General features: G+C 38.7%; 1 protein-coding gene across 8 annotated transcripts in view; it reads right to left on the bottom strand.

Annotated features, from left to right (window-relative positions):
- Positions 1-26,277, bottom strand: part of HDAC9 (histone deacetylase 9) — a 402,973-nt gene that overhangs the window by 136,813 nt on the left and 239,883 nt on the right. The gene's annotated exons all lie outside the window — the stretch shown is intronic.

Genomic DNA, 26,277 nt, shown 5'->3' with positions numbered 1-26,277 from the left:
AAAACAGCACAGTAGAAAGAAATGTGAGATGGGATCAAGTAAGACACTGAGGGAAACATGTCAACAAATTAAGTTCATTAGGTCAGGGCTGTAATAAACAGTGTGGAGAAAAAAAAAAGAAAAAGGCTCCTAAGACCTAGTCAATAAATCCATTCAACAGATGTTTTCACACTGACAGTGTGGGCTGCTGACTTTTCTGGAGAGGAGGTGATGGCAGGCAACCTGTCAGTTCTCCCTGACAGCTTCACATGCAGAGAGTCACAAAAGACCAAAGTTTCTCTGATATCTTGAATACATAATATGATAGAACATGCACTTCATGATCCTATACAAATAAATTAAAATCACATCTTCCCATAGCACTGAAAGCAAAGAGCAGTGTGCTTATTAATCAGTATCAAATTTGCTGAGCAACTATGAGTTCCCAGAACTATCTGGAAAACAGCAGTAATTTGAACACCCATTTTCATGAACCATTTAGAAATTCAGAGATTGTTACATGAGACATTTTGGGACCTTTTTTTTTGTCAAAACTACTGCTGGCAGTAAGCAGTGACAAAGACTTTAATGAAAGGTGGGCAGGAGTGAAAGATTGAGACAGAGTAGAAAAGCAGATTTCATCCGCTGTCTCGCTTATCAACAGATGACAACTTTTGCTAACACAACAGAGGCCAAAGCCGTGGCCCTGCTGAAGTCAGTAAGATCTTTTCTTTAGTGTTCAGTCACTCCACGGATCACGACTGTTTCCCATGCCAATTTTTTTTTTCCTTCTATTTTTCATATTTGTGCATCTAATTCTAAAATCTTAACTGAAAGTGAATTCAAGAAAGAGAATTCAATACCACTTTGCCATACAAATTCAGTCCAAAATCACACTTGCATCTTAGAATTACAGATCTATTTATTCTCACCCAGGCCTACTATAGATTGATAGATAGATCTATCTGTAAAGGTATAGATAGTTTTTTGTTTTGTTTTGTTTTGTTTTGTTTTTTTCTTTAGCCTAGCATTGCCGAATACTGCAAGTCAAAGCAGCAGATCAATATCTGTGTAGAGAAGCAGGTAAGAGTACCCCTGGCCCAGGTGCAGGAAGAATCCACAACTTGTTGGAAATTACAACATGCAAGCAAGAAGGGATGCCTTTATGAGAATGAGTGTACATTACTAACATCTGAAATGAGGACAAATGCTTTAAAATTCAGCCTCAAAATCCACACTAATATCCAAGGTCACAACTTCAATGAAAAGATGCAAGGTCATGGGAAGGGTAAATCACCTGAGACCTTGTCATAAGTGACTAAATGAAAAAGAAAATATGAGTAAGCAGAGGCTTTACAAGAAGCGTCTTGGTTTGGGGTCATGAACCATTTCCCTTTCTTTAAATACAGTCTTTTTTTTTTTTTTTTTTTTTTTCCTGGAAGTGTCTAAATAGGTCTATATATTCCCTTTCCTTATGAGCATAACAAAACATTTAGGAATTCTTCCTTGAAATACCCAAGTGCCTTATTTTCTTTATGCAGTTTCAGTAATGATTTTAATTGTGATAAATTTTCAGAGGGGATTATTATTGTTCTCTGAGGTACGCACATCTTTGTGACCTTTGTTGAAGATGTGTGTGATTGGAAAGAAGAAGAAAAGTGTGCACGGACATTATTGTGCTAAATATTTTCCCAAAGGAGAACAGAAGTAGATAAATACCTTCACGAGTATTTAGCATTTCTTTCTCCAGTGCCAACCAAGTGTTCAGTAGTGAAGGTGCAAGCAGTACTTTGCTGTTTGTGGCAAAAGTACTCCCTCCTCTCCAGGATGAACTGGTGGGTAGATCAGTGTGTTCTGACAGTGTGCATTTAACGGTTTAACTTGTTCAGGTTTTATCCAAGGTTTTCGGCTGACTTCCTGGTTGGGTTACATTTTACAGACATCAGGCAGTCATGCAGCACATAATTTTTTTTCCAGCAATCTATATGTTTATGCTGTGAATGCCTGTAATATTCTGTGTCACACAGACAAGTGGATTAATGTAAAGAGTAATGTGGATAATCAACATACTTATTTGGCTCCCCTAAAGCCCACCTGGCCTCTGGAAGGGATTAGTGCAACACAGTGAATTCATCTTCAGGTTTTATGTGCTGCAGCACTGCAAACACATGTCCATCTCTCCAGCAATATGACAAAAGCTCTATTTGCACATCTGCAGGGTTAGTGATTTGTGTGAATATATTTGGAGCATTTCTGAGGTAACCTGAGCCTTGCCTGCCCAGCATGGAGCCTGCTAGTTCCAGGTGTCTGAGATTAGTTCATTAGTAGAGGCAAGCAATTAGGGCCCTGGCTGGAGCAAACCCAGGGCCATTCCTTGTCTTCCCAAGAAACCAGCTCAGTAATTATCTTAAGGGGGGATTATTAGAATCAGTATCTAAAGAGAAAATGACTATTTTGGATGTGTGGGATCTAAATATTTGTTTTTCATTTCACACTGCTGCAGTGATTGCTGTTTAAGTTGACCTGGAAGAAATTTGGGTTGATATGAATGCTCTTTTTGTGTAGATGTGACTTCTACACTTTAGTACTTCATGTGATTATTGAGAAAATTTAAATAGATCTTCTTGTTTATCTGCCTATGAAAACTGGTGTCTTGCAAGTATGTATATACAGTTGATTTGCTATGTGATCTATGTTTTAATACCCCTTCAAGTTAAAGAAGAAGAAAAAAGTGGGATTCACTGATAACTTGCTGCTATGCTATTGGATTTAATTTGATATGCTTATATCATAATCTTAAGTATGGATATCTGCATGTTCATTCTCTGGGTTTGCTCCTTTATTCAATATGATACAGAACTTTCCTCTTCAAAACTTCAAAATTTACAGTTCCTAATATCAAGTTTAATGCTTATAGTTTCCTGTCTATTTGTAGCCAGGCTTATAGTTTTCTGTCTGTTCTTGTGCCTGTAATGCATTCTGTTAAACTATACAACGTGTACTGTCAAGTAAATGTTAAAGTTCATTCAAATGTTAGCCATCCTCTGCCATTCCTTCCCAATTCTGTAGTAGCTGGATGTATCCAAGGCACTGCTACCTAGGCTAACCTGTGACTGCATCCACATAGACAACCTCTAGTTAAAGAAAGGCTGAGCTCTGTGTGCTGCAAGATGCCCACAGTGCCAGCTTGTGGCTCAAACCAAAACACCATCACCTGAAGGCTGATTCTGAAAGAAGTCTTGGGCACCTAGGAACATCTCATGCGATTCAGATGAAGGTGATTGACAGAAATCATGAATTTCATGAAAATTTTAATAGGATTGACATATTACTTTCAGAAGTGGAGGAGAAAATGAAGAACGGAATGAATTCCTAAGCAAGCAGTATCAAAACAAGAAGAGTTTTAGGTTAACAGAAACTGTAGCTCTTTTGATACTTTACTTCTGTGAATTACTGTTCTGCCTGCTTTCCTCAGATGAAATCAGTTGCCTTCAGAACTAAGGACAAAATAGGTCATGAGATCTTCTGAAAATATTTTGTATGTCTAGTTTAATAGAGATGTTCCTAAATGTGAAGGTGGTGAGGTCTTCTTTTAAATTGCCCTATCACTTACAGAAAACACATGAGCAAGAAACTCTACCAATGCTATTTTTGACAAAGCCACATGTAAAGCCACAAACTTTAATAGTCATCACTTTCAACAAAAGTGAAAAAAAAAAAACAACAACAAAAAAACAACAAAACACAAAATCAGTATTACTATCTGAAATATATGGCCAGCCACAAATTCAGAGTCAGCGCTTCCATGAAAAGTAAATATAAATAGCAAGTACAGACACTGACACACACATTAAAAAGAAAGAAATGGATTTAGGGCAAGCAGAAGAGTAGACAAGATGAAATGGTGCAGAAGATAGTGCTGAGTTATCCTGATATATTAGTTCACAAATGATCAAGGCTTTCACTGCAATGGAAAACTCAACTTTTCAGTCCAAAGAACTCTGTATCAACTACAAAATACTGAAAAAGTGAGAAGGTGATATTAACTGAGTGTTGGGTGAGATACAGAACACTGGGATGAAATCTGTATCCTGGATCTGCCTGGTGTCCTGGGCAGAGAAAGCCTGCCTTGAGCGACAGGTTGCTGTGTACAGGAGAAACAACCCTATTGCCCATCTGCCTTCCTTTGCAACCTAAGGGTTGTAAAAAGGCTTATTCCAGCTGCTGCCAGGGTAGGGCTTAGTACATGGTGTGGTCATACAGCAGTGACTGCTTGGGGCATGCTCACCACACAAACCAGCTTTGTTTTCCACCTCTGTTCCTGGAGCAAAGCTACTGCTACAGTGCTAGGTGCTCCTAAGCTGACACATTATCCTCCTATGGCAGGGGCACCTTTGTGCTGGTAAAACAGATCATTTAAATGGTAACATTTTTATCTTGTGGGTTAAAGAGGAGGGGAAGAATGAATGCTACTGATGGAGTGGCAAAAAGGTTCTTCTGCATGGAGTCATATGCAGAGATGCATTCGCTCCCTTAGGTTATATGACAAAACACACAGGTTAGGGCTGGGATCACAGCCAGGATGTAGGACATGGGTGCAGGATCAGGAGCTCTATCTCTTGCTGTTACTTCTGCTCTAGGAGGTAGGTGGGCTGCTGACCTGCGGTTTCAAAGAGAGATGATCAAGTTTAAGTTCCCTATATAGGGAATTTCCAAAAACTGTAAGCATCTGTATAAGTGAGGAATCAAGGTGGCTGCATGGACTGACAGGCCTTTACTTACCATGGTAAAGTCACTATGTTAAAGTATGGTGTGATTCAGAGTAAAGAGAATGATGGGAAATCATGTCTGGGACTGGCAGCAAGGTGGGCCCTGAAGACTGCTTCTCACTTTCTGCTGGTGGGAAATTCCAAAGGCCCAGCTGAACTTCTGTTTTTTCTCTTGGTTCCCACTCCTGTGAGATCTGCCTTCCCCACTCCTGACGCTGGCAGCTACTTGACTTCTGTCACTTCCGCTAAAGTGCTGACTCTGCCGTGCGTGCTGCACTCATCCAAAGTAAATGCAGCACCTCCTAAAAAACTTGCACTCCTGGCTGAATCGTTTCTTCCCTTTTTGAATGTCCCAGAGATTTAAAATAAATACATAAACAATCGAGGTGTTCAGAATATCCTGCATCTTTCTATCTTTTTTCTCCTTTTCGTTTAAAAAAATCTCTTTAGAGGATTCTTGTTACAGTATTCTACAATTACTTTACTACAAATAGCATGAGGCTTTCCCAAAATCATTTGATACTTTGCATCAAAGAATGCAGAAGAGGGCAGAAATTAATACCAATAACAAAATATAGTTGCACACAGCTTGCCCTAAATTTCAGTATTAACAAGTGTTCATTTTTACACTGATACGAAGAATAAATTGGCTTTATAATCTTAGTTTGTGATTGTTACAACAACCCAGTTCTAATGGCTTTCTCACAGTCATTCTGTTAAACTTTTAGCTGGCCAAAACTAATTAATGAGAAAACATCTAATCCAGTCTGTTTCCAAATCTCATCAACAGTATCAGCAAATGAGCTCGATGTTACTTTATGCAGATCATTTCAGTTGCTTCAGTTTTTCTGCTTTTCATTGGAACCATTTTTCTTAGCAGACCGTATGGTTTCTTTTTAAGTGAAATATCTTTAGTTTGGCCTTCACACAGAGAAACTGTTGCCTCCAGGCTAAATTCAGCAGCAGCCCTGCTGAGGATCTATGTTTTCTACATACTTATGCACTGGTTTTATAGGCAGCTCTGCTGACTTCAAGATTTATTGCAGAATAAATGGAAATTACCTGGGTCTAATATAAAGAAAAAGTTTTGGAAAACCCTGCCCTTCATTATACAATCCATACACACTAATACATTGTTGTCTGTGTATATCACATGTACATATTGAAGCCCTCTGCAGATTCCTTCTTGCTCGCATGGATGTATATCAGGTCAGAAAGTGATGCATCAACAGATGATGTAGTCAGGAAATAGAGAGAGAGCCATGGTGTTTTGTTCCCCCTCCATAGATCACCTCCTTAAATGCATCTAATGGAAAAACTCCAACAGGCATTTGTACTGACACTGCCCACGCCACAGATCTTCTGTACAATCCATCCATTTCTGCTGTCACCTGAGTGACAGCAGAGCTGTAACCTGATGAATACCAGGTTCCAGACTTCTGCAGGAGGACTTCTGCTTCTCTGAAGACTTCAGGGAGAGAGATTACAAAACCTCACGCCTTTCTTCAGTATAGTTAAAATACCTTTCTCCACCATGTCTGTAGAAACAACTACAGAGTTTCTTGAAAACATACATGAATTTGCAAATATCCTGAACTATCTCAAAAATACTTTTATCATGTCTACAATGCTTAGCTCATTGCTTCTTTGATTTCTGGCAGAAAGAGTAATTTTAAAGTATGGTTAAATAGTAACATAATTCAAAACTTTCCAAAATACGGGATTTGAATATAGGAAAGATGCTGGGGATGAAATGAGACAAACAATAACAAAGTATTTTTTACAGGTCTGTTTACTTAAAGGAGTATACTTATTCTGTAAATATAAAAAGCATTGTGTAAATGTCTATTTCTGCAATCACCAGATACAGCTTGCTATGCTTTTTATTTATATATAGTAAGATCAACTTACAAGTAAATTGAAGAAAATCATCCTGAACACCTAAAGATTACTTTTAAATGTTTCTTGAAACCACTTTCCCACTAAATGCTTCTCAGTACTGGTTTTGTTGCTTTTAACAAGGATGAGAACTGCCAGAATGGGCAATTTGAAAATGGAGGAGAAACTCTTATGTTTGCTGATTTAGGAACAACCGGAGGATTAAAAAGAAATGTGGAACATAGTATGTGCTAACACAGCATTAATTCTATAATGCAGACTACAGAATAAATTCTCCAATTTCTCATTCCTTCAGGAAATCTTGGCCCTCAAGTTGCAAAGTACATTTCAGAAAGACCATAATGCTTATTATATTTCATGGGAATGATTATTTAATTTATTTAAACTTTAAACTTGCTTTATCAAAGTTTACTTTAGAGATGTCCCATCTATAAAAGAACTTAGGGGCTACACTGCTATCATAAGGAGATGTGTGGAGGATTGAATGGGATTAAAAAGGAGGAAAGCAGGGTAATAATATTACAGACTTGAAAGGACCAAACATCCTAAGGTCCAATCTCTTCTCTCATTACACCCTTGTCTTTGTTTTAGTGCTCCACATTTTCTTTACAGTTTTTAAAACCTGAAAGCTATTTTGCTTGTTTGCTCAGCAGTCTTCCACAGCCTTTTCTTTGCTTTTGTTCTTTTTCTACCAAAAATCATCTTTTATGAACTTGAGTTTGCAGAATCCTCAGCTATCATAAGATGATAGAAAACTACACCAGCTGGAAATCATGAGACTAAAAAGAAGACTAACCAGAGAAGAGAAATGAGGGGAGTAAGAAAATTTGTTCCAATGCAGCACTTCTGGGAGGTAGTTCATCGATTTGATCATTCTACATAAGAATCTCACCACTGTGTTAGCCAGCACAATATTTTTCTCTAGTAAGAAATTCTAAGCATAGAGGATTAAACTGCAGGAAAATAATTGTACATGCTAAAAAGAACAAAGGACCACACCCAATAGAGGTATATTAATCTGAGCCCTGTTACTCCTTAATCTGATCTCCTTTCTGAGACAAGAGAGAAAAAACAACAGTATAGATATATTTATCAGTGTTCAGAACTGCCTAAATATGAAAGTCACTTTCTACATTTAAAAATGGCTAATCTTTCAGGAGATGTCTGCTTGTTTCTCAGAAGTACTATATCAGGTTTAAAGGCTGGCTAAGATAGCATTGACACAGTTAGTATAGTGAGGAAGATCAGCTCCATTGATGGTTCAGTCCCTAAAGCACACCCCCAAGCATGGCCCACACCCCTTGCAGGGTGCCCGCATGGACAGAGGTTGTCTTGGAGTCAGTGGCTGAGTTGGAAGAGCACAAGCAGACAGGAAGCAGTGGATGGGCCAGCTGGGAAGACCAAATCCAGCATCTAGTGAGTTGTTTTGGTACAGCCAGAGAGCAGGGGGCTTCTAGTAGTCCTAAAAAGGACCTGACAGTGCAGAAGGCAATCTCCACTATAAAGTCACAGAGATGTGACTACATATAATGTAAATCTTCTGGGGGGCTAGACTGGGTTATTTATGCAGATCTAAGTCTAGATAGACTAAAGAGAATCTAAGAAATTTATTCTGGGTTTTCATTGGTATATCTGAGAGGAAGGTTTTGCACTTCAATAGAAGCTTCTTAAAACAATGTCCACAAAGAGAAACAGTCATCTTGAAACCACATAATGCTTAGAATAAAATGTACTGTTAAATATTGCACAAAATCAATACCCACAGCTTCAGCTACATCAAGTGAAACATAAGAGTGGGAAGACGGGGAATCTGGGAAACCAGTCAAAGCAAAATGTTAATTCTAATTGTTGTATTTAGTTGGCCTTGTCTTGTGACAAGTTTGTTATTATGCAGATTTCCTACCTGCCACCTTCCATGGGAGGATTTTGCAAAGTGAAGTTATGCAGGCAATTCCCCTGCTTCTTACCTCTTTATTCCTAATTATGTTGGTCCTGTGTTCACTCAAGATAACATTATAGCTGTCCCCAAATACTCCAGATTTGGGGCCTCTGACAAATGAAATCATTTAGTGCTTGGAAATATTTGTTTCTGTGCTGCAAGGCTGTAGCTACTAATATGCTGAAAATAAAGCTGTACTTCCCTATTATACTCCAATGGTTTATTAGTTTTTAAATATTTTTGCTGGAATAATTTCCTAAAGTTTGCTTGTTGGTGTTTTTTTTGTTTGTTTCTTTTGTTTTGTTTTGTTTCTGTTTTTTATAATCTTCAGATAGATATATGATGTAATGCCGCACAGAATGGACTTTTTTCTTTTGTAATACACGTGCTATTACACTTCTTGCATTTTCCTTACTCAGAAGATCTTCTTTCTTCCTCTGTAATAATTTTTGTGCAAATACCTGTAAATGTGCTCCTTGCATGACGCAATCCTATCATGAAGGTAATTTGTAATTTGCCTTCTATAAAGAGAGTATTTTATATGTGGGGAGACCAAAGTGTAGAAAGACTGTGAGTTATGAATCCAATTGAACTAGGATTAGATGTCCCATTTTCCTAGTCCTTCCTGTAGCTATTACGTCTGTAATGACTGCATTACACCAATAATAGTCTTGACTTCTGGTTGTTTTAATGGAGAAATAATGCAGCACTGTGTTTTTCAGTGTTTATTACAGCAGATAGCAGTGGATGTACAGTCAGAATTGTTTTGTGCTAGATTTGGAGAAGAGTAAGACAAAAATTCGAGCAATGGAAACTGTAAAATATCACAGCTTTATGACACTACAGAGTGGCACTCCTGCTCCATAGCTTTAAGGTAGAACCAAAAGGGTTCTGAACACACTGGGTGAGTAGAGGAAATCTGATCGCCTCTTTGATCCATATAGAACCTTCGTGGCAAAGGACTCCTGGAAACTTTACAGCTTTTGTGTTTTTAGGGTCACTGCAGTCCTCAGCATATCCAGCCCTTTTCTTTCCAGCCTCTGGAAGGACTGAAGATATTTGGGAGGAAAGACCATTTGTAATGCCTGGAGATTCAACGCGCTCTTTCCTTACAAAAGTGCCAGATGAAATTACACGAGCTAGTGGGGCCAAACTCTTTGAAATAAAAGTTTTCTTACTCATGAAATGATTGCTTAGATTCATCTTTTACGGTCAAAATAACATACTATCGCTTGAGGAGGAGGGTTGGACAAGCTGACAACCAGAGGTTCCTTCCAACCTAAACTGTTTTGTGATTCTGTAATTTCACATGGGAGGAAGAGAAAACTGTGTTAATTCATGAGTGACTGCCATATGACAGAGGTCTGAAGGCACTGAGATCTAGGGCTATTGAAAGTCTTTGGCAACAAGAAACAAGGAACTTCTGACACAGGAGCTGGTTGTTGAATTGCTCTTTGCTTATATTAGGTATTTACATTACTGGCATCTATTTTTGCCTTTAGTACTCTGGCCAAAGGAGGGAAAACAAGTTGTAAGTCTCGTTGTTGTAGGCAATGCATTGAATGCACCATTCTCTAAAGCACAAGGTTTCCCTATGGGTTAAGGATAAAGCCTGAGATGACCATTGCACATATTTAATGCCTAAACCTGAAGTGTCAACTGTGTCACCTAATCTTTACATTTTTACAGAACAAAGGGAATGAGAAATCCTGAGCTGGGGATCATGGCTGACTCCCTCTGGCTTCATAAACTTTGAGTGCCTGGTGGCTGGCTGGCTTTCCCCTAAGGGGGAAAGTGGCCAGAAGAGACTCCTCTTCATTTAATAAAGGGTTGCAGAGCCATGCTGCTGGGAGAAAAGCACTGGAGGCTGGAAGCCCTAAGCAAAATTTCCATCAAGTAGAGGATTTGGATCTCTGAAGATGTTTTGTTTTCATTCTTTGAATTAAAATTTAATTTAAGTAGTTCAAATACAACATTCCACAGAAACGGATTATGTCTTAATCTTGTCTCTTAAAAGACAAAGCAGGGTTTTCAAATTTTATCTGTTATCAATCAGCTATATGGGCTTATAGCAGTCTTCTAACCTGAGACTTTGTGTCACCTTACCTCATCTGGCTTTATCTATCCCAACTACTAAGTTTTCAAACAGTTTATGCTTTGCAATGTGAAGTTCCAGTCCTCAGTACTAAGAGTACTTGACTGCAGTTGTGCAGCTAAGGCCATAATACACTTAAAACGTGGAAAGAATGTATTGAAAATAAAAAATCCTCTTCTCCCACAGAAAAGGAAAAAAATAAATAAATTTAAAAAAAATAAAAAAAGAAAAAAAAAGAATAACAAACAAACAAAAAAAATGTATGTAAGTTTCATTTATGTTGTTTTATTGTGTGTATGTTGAGAAAAAGAATCCAGCTTTAATAGGGACAAATCATGCAGGCTAAAAGCTTAGAATTTGGATCCAAACACTGACTGGCACAGCTTAGAAATGGTCAGAGCACTACAACTGTAATTTTTGGACATTCGTACATAAGAAGGTTCCACTGAGTGATCCCCCAGGTCTCCCTGCAATGTTTCTTACTTGAAGAGCTTTTGAATTTAGAACTTCACCTTTATTGTAATGCTAAGGCATCTGAACCTGTGGTTATTTTGGAAGGTTTTTGTTTACCTCTATATTCTACTGTCTAACAGTACAACCCCCCCACTCCCTCCCCTTTATTTGCTGCCTTCTAAAACCCACAGTAATTAATTGCTGTGGAGTCATGATGTTTGCGGTAGCTTGATGGTGGGACAGAATCAGCTGAGAAAGCAGAGCTGACTGTGCACCAATGGCAGCACCCGCCCACCACTGCCCACAATAACCTTTTTGGGAAAAGTCACTTCCATCAGTCGGGCCACTGCAGGGCACTGGCCGCAAGGCAGCAAAACACTGCTTGGAATAATTCTTTGCAGATGCCAGGAACCGGAAGTTTCAGGGAGAAAAATGAAAGCCATTCATTCTTCCAATGACACAAGCCTTTGATACCACAAAGTCATTTGGACAGAGAGCTCCAAGGTCAGGAAGGCACGTAAAGATTGGTGATTAGAGAAATATAATATCAGCAAAGTGTGGCAAGCTATTAAAAGAAACTGTAGCTTTTATGATTGAGCTGCTGGAGCTTCCCCAGGGCTATTTGTATTAGATATTGAGTTAAGCATAACTTATTTAGTCTCAGCATTCCAGAAAACATTTTGATGTCAGCTACTGAAAGAAAGTAAACACAAGGAGGAGGAAACAGTACTGATCCCAAACAGATAAAAATATTGTAATTTAATTTTGCGAACCCATGCATGGTGAAACATTAAAAAAGAGGAATTTTTAAAAGGTTGATTTAACTTAAAAGGCTTGGTTGATAGAGGTATTTAATCACTGTGCAGCCACGGGAGGGAGAGAGGAGAAACAGATGATTTATCACCTTGAGTATATGCTACACTCTGTCAAAGCATGAACACAGTTTTCTGTAGATATTTTCATCTAGAGCACATTTTATGCACATGTGTGATTCTCGTCTAGCACTGTCGGCTTGTGTGTATATTAGACCAAACTATTTGCTTAGCTGGGCTGTTTGCCCAGTGGATGTTCTGAAGGCTGGTGACAGGGATTTGCCTGCAATTCTAAGCAACTCCCAGGAGTCTTTGGGACTGCAATTTGGGAATGGCTGTAAGGCTCTGGATTGTTGATCACTAAGTGAAGAGTTCATCATCTAAGCTAGAGGCTGACTATCAACACAGATCTTATCTTGTAGCTCAGCCACTCCAGTGCAGGAGTCACATTTGTTTACTTTTGTAAGAAAAAGCCAATAAATCCATCAAGGAATTCTGCTCGTAAGTTCCCTATTCTCTCAGAATAACACTGCAGACCTGAAGAAATCACAGGTATAAATAAAAGGTCAGGTGTGGTTTTCTTTGATTTGCCAAAAACTACTGTTTATTTAAGAGCAGGGAAGTGGGAGAGCTTAAACCTCAAAGTCAAGTACAGCTAAACCTCCTAGCACACAGGGGAAACACCCTGAGAACGGCTTCTTGGACAGAGGGTTGGTTTTCGTGCTCTTTTTACTGTGCTTCAGTTATTAGTTTTTTAAGATGTTTTTAGGTGTGGAGTTTAACACTTGTAGACTTAAGTAGTGCAAAAAAAGGAAAGTCAAGGAACATAGCAGACCTAGTAAAATACTACATCTGTCACTGTAAGGGTTATCTGTCCCAAAACAATTTATACTGCCTGCTACCTTGCTCTGAATGGAGATATTAATGTCACTTATGGGGGTTTCTCTTAACATAATTACATTTCACTGTCTTCATATTGTAACTAAAATAAAGCTTCTCTCTCAAATGGTGAAATTCTATGTTACCATGATCAGAATTGGAAAATTCTTCAGCATGAGATGAAAAAAGTCCTTCATTTCCCTCCTGTCCTTGTTCTAAGTTATTATCCCAATGTTTTCAATGCAAAAAGAGTTATTCAGTACCACAAGAATATCCTAGCTCTATATGTTACATATTAATGACTGGTTCTCCCAGACAGGGGATCATATTCCATTTAGAGGTACAAATGTTATGACTGCTAGTTACCAAACACACCATGAAGGACTTAGCAACTAAAAATTTTCTTCACATGTTCTTCTCCTTTAAACATGTTAGTTAATGCAAACATTTACCGTGGATTTTTCTTTTTTTTCTTTTTTTTCTTTTTTCTTTTTTTTTTTTTTTTACCTTAAACTTTTGTCCTAATTCTTCACATATTTAATAAGATGATTCCATACCGTAAATTCACTCCCCTGTGGTTTGTGAGCTATCACTTTATTTCATTTTCAGACTGACTTTAAGAATGGAGTAAGTCTTGGGAATATAACTACTACATTTTGCATGTAGTATAGACAGATTTGAAACTAAGGAAAGCTGAAATAAGAAGGAAAGAGATTTGTTTTGCTGGGGTTGTTGATGGCATGTCTTGAGGAGAGTAATTCATGGCTTATGAGAAAGAAAGCAGAAAGGAGCTTTCCCTATAAGCTAGATAGAAAAATACATAAATTTATAAGAAAAATCTAAATTAGGCTACGATAGCATTGGATAGAGTCAAATCAGATTTGAAAAGACAAGAACATAGGAGATGCATTACTGCATCAGCCCAGCCAATTGAGATGAATACTCTCTCATTCCACGGCAACAGGAGATGCTATTTAATGGCAGCATCCCAAATTTTTGCCCTACAGATGTTAGAGATGCATCTCTTCCTCTTAACTATCTATTTGTGACTTGTCCAATACCATCTCCTCACTCTCCTATGGCAACAGATTCCAGAAGTTCACTACCCATGGAGCAAAGGAAAACCTTTTGCCTGTTTTAAACTAAACTTGTAATTTCAGAAAAAAACCTCCCAAATCTAATGTTGCAGGATCTGGATAAAAACAATTCTTTACACCCTTTTGTGTGATGCCTTCATGATTTTGTAAGCACCTCTCTTAGGCTAGATATTCTATGGGAGAATTAGAGAAGATTACCCAGGAGAGTTTGTGCAATTTATTAACCTTCCACAAAATACCTTTCTGCTCAGCATTTCCAACAAAGCTGCTTTAATTGATGTTTGTGCTGCAGTCAGGCTGGTGGATCACCTGCTGAGTGGGGTGAGGACAGCTTCCTCCCAGTACCAGCATGTCCCATTTCTGCCCCCTGCTCTTGGGGCCAAGGAGAGCCTGGCAGCCAGTCAGGGAAATCTCATTATGTAAGTGGTATTCACTAAGGGAGTATTTGTGAGGTTCATTTTAGTTTTACTTAAGTGTTCTGGTTTCTACTGCCGTTGACTTGCACGTGTAAAAGCCACATTTGATAGATAGAAATGCACAAGCTTTCCAAATGTTTTCTCTACATCTCTACTCTCCAGACTCTAAATTCTTTCCTTTTCTCCCTTCTCATCATTTTTTTTTTCTTATTATAATCATATAAGAGAGTGATGTCTCCATGCACAAGCAATCTATATGTTTGTATCAGTGCTTGCAAGCCCTATACCATACAACTCGTAACTATAATACAATGTAGTAAGGCAACAAAAACAATCCAAGAGTGAGACAGGACCAAAGCTAGAGATTCAAAATTGATATTATGCAATACTAAATATATTGCAAATTTTTCTTTCTAATATTTTCAAGTAGGAAATAAATCTCCTTTCTATTGAAAGATAGTTCTGCCTTTGAAGATAAAATGTTTACATAAATAGCTATGTCGTCTTTAATGTAGCTTTCATTATCTCCTATGTTCCCCCTTTCCCTGAAAGCCCAAGTGACTGATGTCAAGATCAAGGGAGTCAATCAATGTAGATACACTCCAGGACCCAGATAGGGCATAAATCACCCTTACTCCTAACCACAGAAGACACCCAACTGAAGGACAGAAGTTTACATATTCACGATCCTTGTGGGGGAGGCTGAATTTCCCAGCCACTTACTTCACAGGAACCCCTCATTCATTAACCAATTGGGGTGCTTAGTATCACTTATCAAATAGGCTAATCAAAGTTTGAGAGAAACCAGTTCTTGACCACTTCTTGCCCTCTGAGCACTCCAGGGCCACATCCCACCCCTGGACTTTTATCTAATTAAAGAGAGGAAAATTAATTTGCGGAAGAAAATGAGATAACAGTCACCATAGCAGACCATCCCTGAGCCTAGTTTGGCTTTCATCTATTGCTACCTGACAATTAACTCTTAAACGACACAGGAACCCTGTTTTATGAGAGTAGGATCTGTCCCCTCACACTGTGCTGGGTGCTGCTTTTTCATTGTTAGTATTCCCTGCTCCACATTGCAGCTCCTCTACTCGTAGGGGTGTGGGTGCACTGGAAAGGTCATCCTTTACTCTCCTTCTCTCAGGCCTGACTTAGTGCTGTTTTCACTTGCAGAATACAAAAGTGAAAACTATAATTTATTACAGTACTAGCAATTCAAGATGTTTTGCTTGGATCCCATGCTTGCAATTGGTTACCAACATTCCAGCCTTTCTTGCTTTTGTTGGCTACTAGTTTATAACCCTCAATTTCATTCTTTAAATCTGTGTTCAAAAAGACATTTCACAACACAGGGTTGTTTTTTTGTTTGGTGGTTATTGGTTTGGGGTTCTTTTTTATTTATTTTTTTTTCCTTGGAATAGAAGTGTGGAGTGTCAGTTTGAAAATTCACTGCAATGTTTTGGACTCCTTGTACTCCAGCTTGGTGCTCTTTTGTTTTAATTTCTTTGTAACTTTTCTTAAGTTACCCAACTGTAAAATTTCTGGAGCTCAAAGGATATTCCTTCACAACCGCTTGAATTTTTCAGCAGCTGAAACTTTGAGACTGCAAATATCAGAGATGTGTTGACTCCTGTAACACTGCAGCAGTTAGCTACACTGCAGGTGGAGAGACTTGCACTTTCTGGGATACTGGGGAGTAATGAACAGGGACAATGCATGATGCCACAGGAGGTGACAGCAAGCCCCAGCAACTCCTGCAGGGCACTACACAGCATTCTCAGTGCAGCCCCACCACATCACTCCATGGCACAGCTTTGCCATGCTGAGGGAAGAACAACTCTCAGCATTCTTCCTCAAAATACCCTGATGGTTTCAAGGCTGCCATTGTATTTCCATCATCTCTAGCAGGAAACATTGGATTATAAAGGCTGCGGGACAGGCACATATGGCCAAAATTAGAAGTGGTGAGGAAATCCCACTTACAGTCTACACTGTGTTGTAACTTGCACCTTGAGGCATTCAAGGTGGGTGTGTAAAAATAGCCCCACTTGGACTCCTGTTGAGAGAATAAGAACTGGTTTAAGTTATGACATGTTTACATCACTTTGAAATAGGCCACTGTTACTGGCTGTTTTTGGGGTGTGATTAAATACTTTACACAACTAACTTTAATATTGTCAGTATGCAGTTCCTTCACGCTCAATAATGGGGATTCTGCAGCATGCTTAATTACTTGCAAATGGAAGTTGTAAAATAGAGTTCAAACCTTTTCATTTAAATCAAAGAGAAGAACCAAGCAAGCTTCTCTTCCATTCTTTGGGAAAATTTTAGCCATATCAACATCTGAACTATACCTAGCCTTTCCTTTAGCTACCTGATCTACTGTTTAGAACTATGACCTGTGTCTGCTTGGTTATAGGAAGAACACTAATAGGAATTTTAAAGATAAGTGAGGCAATGAAAATGAGATTAAGTAATCTTCATGTATTATGAGGTATTTTACAACAGGGTGGGAAGCTTTCACCTCCTCCATGACCCCAGAGGGCGCGGCAGCAGTGAGGTGCCTGCAGAGCCCTCCAGTGCCAGTGCAGGGCATCTGCAAGGACCCAGTTAGACTCAGGTATCAATTAATACCAGCTGCTTTGCCTTGCAACATGCCCACGACCTACTAGGAACTGGAAAAAGCCATAATCAGGAAATACGCCAGAGAGAATAACTGCGCTGCGAGCTGCAGGCTGCAAGCTGTAACAGTTCTTTTCAATCTCTAATTTCTACATGTTTCATTTATATGGGGCACTGAAATCTTAAATTGTAGCAAGCTTTGGTCACTATCCACAAGAGACAGATTTGATCCAGTGACCCAAAGGCGAAAGGTTCTGTGTTTGATTAGCAAACCCCTACCAGTGCAGTCCCCCTTGGAGGCACTTATATCAATAACTAAATACCACCAACATTTACAAGCTTTATGGTAGCATTTTCATTCTCCTGATTTGGAGTCATTACATGAACAAGGGAAAATTCAAGTTTGTGTTAGAGATAAATATCAACATCTTGTTGTTAGATATTTAGGAGTATAATTATTTTTGTAAGAGATGGAAAAGGAAATCAGAGGATTATTACTTATCTGTGGGTTAGGTGTGTCTGAACTGCATTGACCTAGCAGGACATATCAGGCATTACTCCTTCACTGCTTTTCCCACCCTCTCCTGTGAATGGTTGCTGCAGAAAATTCTTTTCTACCCCTTATTGGCAATTTTACATCTTCTACTATGTTACCCATATTACCCACTGGAATGTCCCTTGGAATTCCACCCAGGATCCAGAAGTTAAGAGAGTCTTGATCTTGATACCAGTGAAACTTGTAAGCATGATAAAAGCATTTCAGTAGGTACTGTTTGCTCATGTACAAAAGTGGATACAGGCTAAGAAGACACTAACTCCATGTTCTATTAACAGTAAAAATATGGAAATAACCAAAAAATAAGTCACATAAAATAGTAGTTGGAGGTCAGTATTCATATTGCAGGAGGTCTTGCTGTAACTTTTTTTCCTTTCTTTCCTTTACCTGCAAGCCAAACACCACTAAGCCAGAAACCACCAACCAGTACAGTCTCACAGTAACAAGATATTAATAGCCCATGGAAAAATCAACATATAATTTCATATTATAGTACTTACTACAATCCCTGTATTTTTTTAGTTCTGACCTAACAGTAACATGAGAAAAGGTGGTGGAGTGACATACAAAAAGTGTGTATTCATTTTAATTTGTAACATATTCAAAATATGGACTGAAATTTCTTAAAACAACTTGTGAGCTCCTTTTTGTTCTTGTTTGTGCATACATAAATACACAGCATTTTTCATTAGATATCAAAGAATACACTTGCATTTAACTTGTATTGATCTTTAAAGAAGTCTCACACACAAACACAGGCAAGTAGGCATTGTCAGAGTGGATACCTAAGCACATCAGTGGTTTTACTTCAACCTTAGAATATGTACATACACATTGCAATGGTCAGTGACCTGAACTGAGCTGAAGCATGCTTAAGTATCTAACTGGTCCTTCTTTATTTCTATGCATGCTCTGATGTTCTCTACCACAGTTTTTACTGTTGACCCTTCTTGTGCAGGTTCCCTTTGGCATCAGAGATTTGGTTGCCATGTTTCCTAATGTCTCTGACATCTCCTCATCCTCACGCACAGCAGAGGACATTTTAAAATGGCAACAGTGCCAAATCCAGTACTAATAAATGAATTTACTGGTTAGCAACTGGACAAGAGCCCAATGTGGAATTTTCTCACCTCCTCTCCTTCTGGCAGTGGTATGCGAGAAGGTTAGCAAGTTTCCAGTCAGTGTCTCTCAGCTACTGCCTCTGAAGCTTGTAGAGAACTGCAAGGCACTTCACTGATTTCAGGAATGTTACAATAGCAGGAAAAAAAAATCAAGTGAAAAAACAATACAGACATAGCTCCTCCAAAAACTTGTCTTCTAGCAACAAAAAGCAAGCTTGATTCAGCAAGCGGGATTTTTAGGATAAGATGCTACAAATATAACACCATTCTCAAGGGCAAGATAAATGCTGTACCACACGCAAAGGTAAACTTTTTGGTCAGAGTAAAAACGTCAGAACTTTCAAAGAATTCTGGGAATTTGAAGGTATGCTGAGAGCCTGAGGAAGCTCTAAGGCTGGCAGGGCTGAATTGCAAGCTTGCTCTGAGGACTCCTTGGATCTTAAGGATGCTTTGCTCTTGTTTGTGTTCTGATCCCAAGATGAGATTAGACACTTGGGAAAACACTGTGTTAATCTACTCTGCAGTGATTCAAGCTGGTCACCAGCCTGCAGTGAAGTCCTGCTGAAAAGTTTTAAAGCTAGGCAACAATATAGGAAGCAGAGCCAAACCAGCAGTGTTATTTCTAAGGCTCGGGGCTCTGTTCCAAAACTACTGTCTCGTCTTCTCCTGCAGCTTAGTCTTCAAAAGAGATCCATTTAATACTAAAAATTACCGCAATTTGGGGTCAATAAATCTTCTTTCTTTCTTTCTTTTTTCTTTTTTTTAAGTGATAAACCACAAAGTACCCCATGAATTGATGTACTTCATGTTACCATGGAGTTTGTCTTTTTTTTTTTTTTTTTTTTTTTATCCCATCCACACAAGTATTTTGTTCTGTTCTCTCCTTGAAACTTGGAGGATTTGGGCTTCTCCGTCTCTCAAGATAGTTATCATTGGCCAGTGCATCAAACAACTTCTAGCAAACTCCAGCCACAGAACAAACACACCACCTACCAAACCAAAGGCACCCTATTCAAATCACAGACCCACTTGGCAGCCAGCTCCTCTCATACCATTATACCCAGAGCAAACTATAAATCTTTTTGCCTTAGACAAAAGTTGCTACCTCAAGTGTGTAATAACTAGCTATTACAACAATTTTAGTAAAACGATCAGCTGCTAGAAAGGCATTGTGCTGTAGGTGTAAATCATTTCACTGGGTTAGTTTCACACTGGTCTATTTTTTTTATTTTTCCCAATTCAAGTGCTTCCTTCTAGCAAGTCTGATCCCATTTCTTTTTTGTTCTCCTATCTGCTGCTCACCTTTTCTCAGTGTTTGGCCTATATTTTTTCCTCATTCTCTCTTTTTGTTTTGTTTGTCTTTTAGAGTGTTTTCCTTTTGCCTGTGTGGTCTCCTTGTGAGCTCAGAAATGTGTTTTTCCATTTGCAGGAGTTATCACCGTACATGATTCTATGTCAAGAAGAACACCACCTTACCTGACTTTGCTACAGTGTAGATTTGAAAATGCAAGAGCAAATTCCTATCTATCTAGATCAAAATCTCATTAAGTTGTCTTAGGACTTTGCTTAACCCCAACTAGTTTTGTTTTCAGAATACTTTAAAAGGAATTCCTGGTGCTACAGAAGGTGTGGGGAAGTAATAACTCCTAACAACTCCTCAGTGGAAACTGCCTGAAGAACTACATGTATGCGGATATTTCTTTGTTGCTTCTGATTGGAAAAAGGATAAATGCTTTGAAACATTGTTTTGAATTATTCACTGGAATTTAGTATAGGCTGCAAGATGGTATATTGTTCTACTACAAATCCCACATTATCACAAAAACATTAGTTTTAAGAAGGCAAAAATGATAATCCAAAGACACTGATTTTAGAGTTTATTCACAGTGCTTTCACAACAATTGTCAAAAGGCACATGTTTGTCCCAGGTAGGCATGAAGGCAGCTTAACACCAAAAACTCTGTCAGGCTGCCCGTTCCTCCAGTCACCTTTTGCACTAATACTAAGTATGTATAGCAGATATGATCAAGCTGCTTTCCTCCTAAGGCTCCATAGACCAGAGAAGAGAGGGGACAAATTCTGAATGGCAGTGTTTTTTGTGGGCCACTGTAGTATTTAAGTCCTTATGTCAGGAGGAGAGAACACAGGTGATTTTCTTTTCTTCCCCTCTTTTTCCCCTCAGAAGCAATGCATAAGTACCCACAGCGTGATTCTATGTAGGTTACTCCAGAAATAATGCCTCCTATTTATTCCCATGGAAAATAGAACAGATACCAAGAGCACAGTAACACTATTTGACAGAGAAAATTCTCAGCTACATAACAACATAGTCATCATCATTACCTGTTCATTTTCAGCAGTGATGAACAAGAGCCCATATTCCATGCACATATAAGACTTTACTAGTAGATGTGAACTACTGTTTCACAGCTGCTATGACAGCATCATTGCTAAGAAAATGTTTCCTATGTAGGCCCACATTTATCAACCCAAAGAGATGGAAGTCAGAATGTGCTAAATCCACACTATATAATGGGTATGACAAGACAGTTCAGCCAAGCCTGGCAATGTGATCCACAGTATTCAAACTGGTGTTGTGCCTTCAGCTCAGTCAGCATTGTGATGTAGTGGTCAGAGTTTATGGATTGTCTGGGTTCCAGGAAGTCCTGAAGGATCACCTCTTTCTTATCCCAAAAGACAGGCACATCACTTTACCCATTGAAAGCTGAGTCTTGAACAACTTCTTCAGTAGGTCACAAACATGTAATCACTCCAAGGACTGCTGTTTTGACTCCAGGTCACAGTGGTAACACCATACATGGTCACCACTAATTATGCAATCAAAGAAACCATCACCTTCAACCTTGTAGTGATTCTGTAGGTCTGACAACCCTCTAATACAGGTTCTTTCTGTTCCTGTATTAGCATTTGTGGGATCCACTTGGTGCAAACTTCGACATTCCAAAGGAATCACTATGATTTCCAATGCACTGAAATCAGTAGTCAACTCTGTACACAGTTCCCTGGTAATAATCTTTGAATTTGTGCGGATGAGCTGATGAGACACTCCTCATTTTGTGGTGTGACAGATGTGAATGGCAGACAGAATGTGACTTGTGTATCATGTCACCGTTATCACTGCTGATATGCACACCCACCATCTCACTGTGCTCTCATCCACTGTTTGGTCTACATAAACATTCAGCAAATGGATATGCATGTCAAGGATTGCGATTTTTTTTCCTGTACAAAGGAATTCAGTGACACACCTTTGATTCATACATACTCCCACACGTCAGGTGCCATTGCTGTCCCTCTACTGCCATCTATCAGATGGAATCAGCACCTAATAACAACCTCTACTGCCACAACACCAATATAGACCTGTAATGTTGTGGGCCAACATGACAAAACGGGAGGCATTATTTTTGGAGCATCCTTGTTCAATAACACTGAGCAGAGAACAGAGATAAGGGTAGTCTATGCATCAAAAGGATATATTTATTGCAGTGTTATGAACTCAGGACTGAAACTATGCTGCTTTCTTATCCTGTCTGCTTTTGTACACTCCAGCTACAATTTCTGGAGGTCATGCTTAGGCACAAACAGCAGAGCTTTCTCCTTTCCTAAGGAGTCTTCAGAGAGAGCACAAGGGTATTTCACTGAAAAAAATTAAGAAACCAAGGGAAATCAACATAAAAGAAGTAATTTGCATAACTGTTCTGTCTAAAATGAAATACAAACACACTGGATTGGTAGAGGAAATGAAAATTAAGTAATTCTGAGATTGAAAAAGTAATTACACTTGTTTAAATTAAGTACAAAATAGTATAGTAATACAGAAGGAAAATGTCTGGCTAATGTGTTATTTCCTAGTCTTTCTCTTGTTTTATATTTAGAATGAGATGTCATGTCTTCTCAGATCCATAATCCTCAATAAACATGCACAGGAATAAAACTATACCTCTGATTTTGATTGTATTGCTAATGGTCGCAATTTAGGTAGCCTTTATTTCAAACACTGTTGTTCCTTGGGACTTGAACACCTTAAACTGCTGAAAACATCTCAGTTCTCACATGGACTCAGTTAAGGTGTTGGCTGCAAATAGACAAGCATGTGCTCCTAAGTCATCATTTGTCAACAAAAAAAGACAATTTTTTTCAGATATGGTACTGTGCCTCTGGTATATCACTGCACTTTTATAGGAACTACAGACTTACACTGTTGTAAGCTGGAAGCTCTGAATGGAACAGACTTTACACATGTAACACTGTAATGCTAGAACATGATGGAAAATACAGCAATAACAGCAGAATGGCACAATCCTAGGCTGTAGTAAGTGAGAACAAGCCCAAATGCTACAGGTATGGACAAAAAAAAAACAATATGGGAAGGAAGGAAAACCGCTTACCTTCAGAAGGTGTCAGGTAAGTAGGGATCTCCAACAGGATACCCTCACCTCCACTGCCAACCCCTAAATGAGGTCTCGGGTGGAGCTAGGATCTACCCCTTCCAGTCACCCAGAAGCACTGCATGCACCTGAGCTCCCCTGGGTTGGCCCTGCCTTCCCACCAATCACTGGTTTAAGCCGTAACTCAGCATTTCTGCTACAGAGCCCAATGACAAAGATTTTTTTCCAGTTTACTGTACCAAAGGATAATCATTTTTCCTTTGTTTATGTGTAGTACCTTATGGCACTACTAGGAGACAGGCAGATTTTAAAGCTGTTTTACTATGGCTGTATACAATGCTCCTTCAGTGAAGTCTACCACAAGCAGTACGTGTTACAGTCATAATACATATATTATAAATCACTCAGATGAACAGTAACAGAGCAAGATGCCTGCTGACATAGATGAAAATGAAAGTGTATCTGAAGGTGCTCTTCCTCCAATTGCATATCCTCACATCCCTGTGCATTATGATAAATTTAGCTGCATGAATGTAACTTTGGGGGAGCTGTTTTTCAAGTAGTTTGGAGCTTCTGGACTCTGAAAATCAGGTTTTCAGAAACACGGAACTCTTTCCACACATCCTTCTGGAAAGTTCATTGTTCCTAATTTAAAAACCACAGCGGCAGCAGCTGCCTTATGGTTTATGTATGACCATGCTTCTGTGTCTTTCTCCCCCTCATCACAGTTTGTCATTTTTGGACTAGAACAGTGCAGCTTGCTCTTTCTCTATGCTGACCTTCCAGGATCACACTACAGATGCCAACATCTCAGCCCTGTTTTCTTCTCAGGGCTGTGGGGGTGGCAGGCAGGGAGGGGAGGCAAAGGGAATGTTCTCCACAAACTCCAACCTATTCAGTTTTTCTTGGGGTTCCTTTGGTTTCTTCTAAGTAGAGTTATCATCAGCTTGCTAAGTTACAGCACCCTAAAGGCTTGCATTGTGAGCTATAATCCATTTATTTATTTATTTATTTTTCTGTAGATCATGTGGAGACACATGCAAAGATCTGCCTGAATGAACACAGAATAGAAGGTCCATCAAAATATAGAAAGATGAAAGCAATCCCTGTACAGTGTTCCCTTTTTATGTTCTTTTGAGAAGGGTGAAAATATATATGAACTGGTACACAAGCAGATCAGAACTTATGCTCACACCTGTTCAGTAAGTGGGAAGTAGTGTCATCTAGTGGTTAACTCAAAGCTAAATGGAAACCATAATTCAGTATATGGTAACAAGTTTTCTTTTATACACTGCTGTACTGTGTAACTTAGAAGAATCTATTTTTAGTTCATGTCTCATTGATTCATCAAGAAAAAAAAGGGGAAAAGTAAAACTGTGTATTTCTGATATTTCAGAAATATATAAGCTCTGCCCTACTCTGTTCAGAAGTGCACTTTCCTTTTTTTGTATCCCATCCCATACCATACAGTATATTCCTCTGAAGGTGCAGACCTACCGGGACCATTCATAGACTTTCTGTCTGCCCTCTTCCATGCTATACAGGTTGAATGCTACTGCGGCAGGACACTGGTAGGCTGTCACATAGAGGGATGAATGCGTGCACTGGAGAAACTTAACAGAAACTGAAGTTAATTCAGCCCTCAAAAATGTAAGAACAAACAAGTCTTTTTACATGTAATAACTCTTTATGAGTTGGAACACAGTTCTATTCAAAGCTGGTTCTGATTGTTCCTTCTTACAACATGACTGTTAAAATTCATATCCTCATGGAGTCTTAAGTACTCCTTAGTGCTGCTTGTGAGTGCAGGAAAACAAGGACTTGAGCACTCACTTACAGCTGAAGGAAATGGTGGTGTTAATCACATACTTAAGGCTAAGTATGTGATTAATTTCTCTCTTCTCTCCAGATTTGGGGTTCATAACATGAACAGAGTACCGTAATCTTACTGTCTGTTTTTAATTTCATTATTTATTTATTTATTTTGTCAAAAGACTTAAGGCTCTAATTTACAGCTATGTCTTAAATAAAAATCACTGTAGGGTGTTAACATAAAAGCTAGCTTGTACCTTGATGCAGTGTTATTGGCATGATTACTTGCTATGGAATCTTAATGAGAATTTCATCCATTACTGTTTCATCTATTAAAATAAAAGAAACCCAAATCTACCAAAACAGGCGTATGAAGAGCTAAACGTATTAGAATGAAGCAATTATAAACAGGACTTTTCCAGCTGCCATTGCTAACAGGCAACTCTAAAATAACAGCAATGTATGTCTTAGGTTTCTGCTAAGAAAGCCACTTTCTGACCAGAAGGCTAGAGTATTCTTTTTCATCTAATAAGGCCTGAAAGTGACAGTTCTTCATCATACTTTTCAGCTCACCGAGGCCAAAATGTCATCTTCCCTTGTAAAACAAAAAATCAAAGCCAAATGGTTAAATGCAAAGTTTTGGTTAAACAAACAGTCAGTATTTCAGTGGTTTTATCTGTGGACTGCAGAGCAACTAAACAAAGCCAAGATATTGTCCATCTCTTTGACAGACAAAGAGCCTCAGAGGTCCAGAATGACATGCCTGGGGCTGGCACGTGATTAGAGTAATTAAATTAAATAGCAGGAAACATGTTTTCCATATGCCATTGCCTGGCCACACACAAACTGTAACAGTAAATCTTTTATATTGCATTGGTTCAAGGAAATGTATAACCATCTTAAAAATGCACGATGCCCACAAAAATAAAGTTAAAGAGAACATAGTAGCATACTCAACTGGCCTCCTGGCTTTGGTCATAGCCTGAAATGCCAAACAAGTTAATTCCTTATTTATTTATTTGTAAAGGTGCAGCTCAAAATGCCCTGAGCATGTGAAGGAAGCATTGCTGGGCTTACACTGGTGTGCAGTGCTGCTGCCCTGATTCAGATGGAAAAAAAAACAAAAACAAAAACAAAACAAACAAAAAAAAACCACCACAAAATAATAATAATAAAAAAAAAAACAACAAAATTATCTCCCTATAAGTTAAGAGAAACATCTTAGATATGTTATGACATGAGGTTTTAACATGTTTCTCTCAGGCTTTTGCAATAATCAGGACGTGCAAATCTGTATCAAATAGGAATTTTTTTGAGTTCTGTTTTCCACAGAAACATGATCTCAAATTGCTTTGTTTTCATGGGCAGTTCTTAAGAAAGAAAGATAGCATGTTTATCCATGTCATAATACAG

This window comes from Excalfactoria chinensis, chromosome 2 (assembly GCF_039878825.1).
Source record: "Excalfactoria chinensis isolate bCotChi1 chromosome 2, bCotChi1.hap2, whole genome shotgun sequence".
NCBI lineage: Eukaryota > Metazoa > Chordata > Aves > Galliformes > Phasianidae > Excalfactoria > Excalfactoria chinensis.
Note: the sequence above shows the minus strand (reverse complement) of the source record. Positions and strands in the feature narration are given on the sequence as shown.